This window comes from Erithacus rubecula, assembly GCF_903797595.1.
Source record: "Erithacus rubecula genome assembly, chromosome: 23".
Taxonomy (NCBI): domain Eukaryota; kingdom Metazoa; phylum Chordata; class Aves; order Passeriformes; family Muscicapidae; genus Erithacus; species Erithacus rubecula.
Genome location: NC_136675.1, coordinates 1,274,999 through 1,278,342, shown reverse-complemented (window position 1 = coordinate 1,278,342; position 3,344 = coordinate 1,274,999). Strand labels below are relative to the sequence as shown.

The following is a 3,344-nucleotide window of genomic DNA, read 5'->3' as shown; positions in this document are numbered from 1 at the left end:
CAGGAACAGTGAACATGCTGTCCATGACTGTGTGGTGACACAAGGAACACACTTGTTCCCCCTTCTGCATCACCCACATCCTTTGTCCAACCCTCCTGCTGCTGAGAAGGTTCTTGTGACTTGTCTGAAGCAGGAAGTTCCTTAAATTGAAAATAGAATCCACACCACTGAAGCCATTCAGTCCTGGAATAATACTTAGAGCAGTTTGTTTCTATATATTTTTTTAATAAGAGTTTAAGGAGTTTAAGCCTTCAGGTTTGGTGGGATATTTAACAGCTGAACCAATACGTATCAGCCAGGGAGCTGCAGGGGAGAAATTTATTGCAGTGTTAAGGACTAGCAACGGGTGAATTTGCTTTATTAAAATAAATGTTTAGTATGATAACCAGGATATTCACCAAAGAGTCAAATTCCTTTATCCCTCTCTGCACATCCAGTGTCAACATTAAGACTTAAATTGTAAGTGGCATGTCCTCTGACAGAAGTCGCCTTCTGGGCAAAGCAAAATTGTTTCTTGACAGCTGGAACAGAGGATCCAGAGCTGGGCTGTTTATTCCTGGCTCTCCACTGAGTTGCTAAATGACCCTGCACCCTTCCTTGCCCCACTTTCCCCCTCTGTGACACCCAGCCAGGTGGACTAAGTGCAATTTTGCCTTTTTATTGTTTCAAGCAAGCAGATCCTGCCAGAGTTTCTGTTTCACCTCCTTCCTTTGGGAGCCTGAGTTGGGGGACAGCAGATTGCCTCTAGCAGTAAACCAAAATATAATATTAATTTGAGTTGTTCTACTATATATAGATGGAGGATGAAGAGAATCGGTTAAACAAGCAGTGAGATTCTAGTCAGTGAAATTATTCAAACAGAAGAGAAATCTTTAATCCTTGGGGCTTCTGAGCCAGCTGGATCAAAGAGGAAAATGTGTACTTGGAGGTTGTTCAGTGACAGCCAGCACAGTGCTTTCAGCAGGGGGGAAGGAGGAACCTTTTAGGGATGGAAGGAGGAGGAATGTGCTTCTTGTGCCTTTTTTTGTAATCTGATAATTGTCTTTGCAGAGCAAGCAAGAATGTGCACACATCTATTACCCACTCCTTTCCCAAATATAGCTGTATTCCAATAAAATCCAGCACTTCACAGGACAAAAAGACTTCCAGTGCCTTCACTGGACACATTTAAAACTCCCTGATATTTGCAAGATAGAAAAAAACTAAATCAGCTCATCTTTTAGCCCCATAACTTAGGAATTCTTCAGTTGCTGGTGCCATTCCATTTATGTCAGGGAGTGTGAGTTGTTCCTGCTGCCTGTCCAAATTCTGCTCTGCCTCTTCCCAGTCTTGCTCCAAGCCTGTGGCATGACCAGGGCTCTGCAGAGGCCTTTGGTTATCTGATGCCTTGTGTGATTTGAAATGTGCACTTTGAAGCAAAAATGTAAAAATTGTGGTTCTGTGGGAAGCAAAACTGGGGAGCTGGTTAATGCCAGCTGGAGTTGGGAGGATTTAGAGTCTGCTGGATGTCAGCAGGAACCAGTTGTTGGCCCAGCTGAACCCAGAAGTCTCTTAGCAATACAGATAGATTCCTTAGAAGCAACTGGGAGCTGTGACAAGTTCCCGTGGGCCAGCAGTGCAATTGGGAATTTCCAGTTCTCAAAATCTTATTCCTGCCTGTGTTTCTTTTCCCTTGCCACTGTTTTTGAAATTCAAAGCAATCAAATTTTTCTCCTTTTCTCTTTTTCTCGTTGGCTGGGAGTCCTGTTCAGTTTTTACTGTGCCATCACCAACAATCATCCCCATAATCCAGCAGCAGCAAATTTCAGCTCTGGGTAATGAATCACATTGAAGTTGGGCAGGAGCATTTGGTGTCGCCGACAGCAAAACTGCGCCGCTGAAGGAAAAGTCTAACATTTGGCCCAGGGATAAGCCAGTTCAGCTGTACAAGATTTCCTGCCCACTACTTTTATGCCCTGCTTAGGGATTTATACCACAGAGAGCTTTAAAGTTTTTGACATCCCCCACATCATGTGATGAGCCAGCTTATTTTGGAGATTCCTGTTACTTGAACTGGAAGGACGAGCAGGGGAAGGGAGCAGAGGCTCAGCTCAGCCTCAGAAATGTCTGCCTGTTTTAAACCAAATACTTTTCAACACTAGCCATGACCTTGCACTCCACCAATGCTTTCCTCTGGAAATGTGAATAAAATTAATGTAAGTTCACACCTGTAAGTTTGTTTCTTCTGTGTGTGGGGCTGACCTCAGCAGTGCTCAGGGAGACGTGGGGCTGGCTGCCCTGGAGGGCTGGCACTGGGAAGGTTTGATCATCATATTGTTGTCCTTCCCCTAAACCTAAACCTGGCAGTCACAGCACAAGGCAGCATCTTCATTTTTCTCTCTTTTGCCTGTACCTGTTATCTCTGTACTTGAGCTCTCCTTGATGTGTTCACAGGACAGCACTGGCTGCTGCAGCTGTGCCTGGTCCCCAATTCCTTGCTCTTCTCTGCTGCTGACACGTTTTAATCATACAATCCTGGGATGGGTTGGGATGGAAGAGACCTTAAAGACCATCCAGAGATGGAGTAGCTACAGCTGCTCTGGGCAATCTGTGCCAGCCCCTCCCCATCCTCACAGGGAACAATTCCTGCCCAAGATCCCAGCCAGCCCTGCCCTCTGGCACTGGGAGCCATTCCCTGGGTCCTGTCCCTCCCTGCCTTGTCCCCAGTCCCTCCTGGTTCTCCCAGAGACACTGCAGGCACTGGAAGGCTCATGGTTTCCTCTTGAATCCCATAATCCCTCGTGGTTTCCTATCACAAACAATCCCAGAACTCTTCATCTTCTTAAAGCAGCTCCCAAAGTTGGGTTTTTAACTAAAACTACCAAGAACTTGTTCTCAGTATAAATCGTGTTAAAACTCTTCCTTTTGGGGGCCTGTTTTCCCTTTCCTTAATGGCCCCCTGAGCTTCTTCACTGTGTGTCCATAACCATAGTAATTAACTAACCTGTTTCTGCTCTAATCATAATTAGCTGATAAATTGCAGACCATTCTCTAATGTGCCCCTAAATGAGGCACTGAACTTTTCCTCCTGCTCCTCCCCAGGGAGGAGCTGCACCTGCAGCCAGTCGCCCGTCCAAGGGCAGGGGGCCAGGGCCACACTGGCAGCTGAGGTTTGCAAATCTTCTGAAACTAAAAATATTGGAGAGTTGGCTCCCAGCCATAATTTCTAAACTATCCCATCTTTGGGGTAAACATTTGCTCTCCTTGGTTTTTCCCTCCCAACGTTTTTGCTTCTATTTAAACCGTGGCTTGTTTGCTTTTGTTGCTGTGATCGGATTCCCGGTCTGGGGAGCTGGGCTGCTTGG

General features: G+C 46.0%; 1 long non-coding RNA gene across 1 annotated transcript; it reads right to left on the bottom strand.

Moving 5' to 3' along the window:
• Positions 1 to 784: 784 nt before the first annotated feature.
• On the bottom strand, positions 785 to 2,461 carry LOC306811825. The gene is made up of 2 exons (XR_013776751.1): positions 2,293 to 2,461; positions 785 to 2,241 (listed from the first exon to the last, which is right to left on the bottom strand). It is a non-coding gene; the product is annotated as an uncharacterized lncRNA (long non-coding RNA).
• Positions 2,462 to 3,344: the final 883 nt, after the last annotated feature.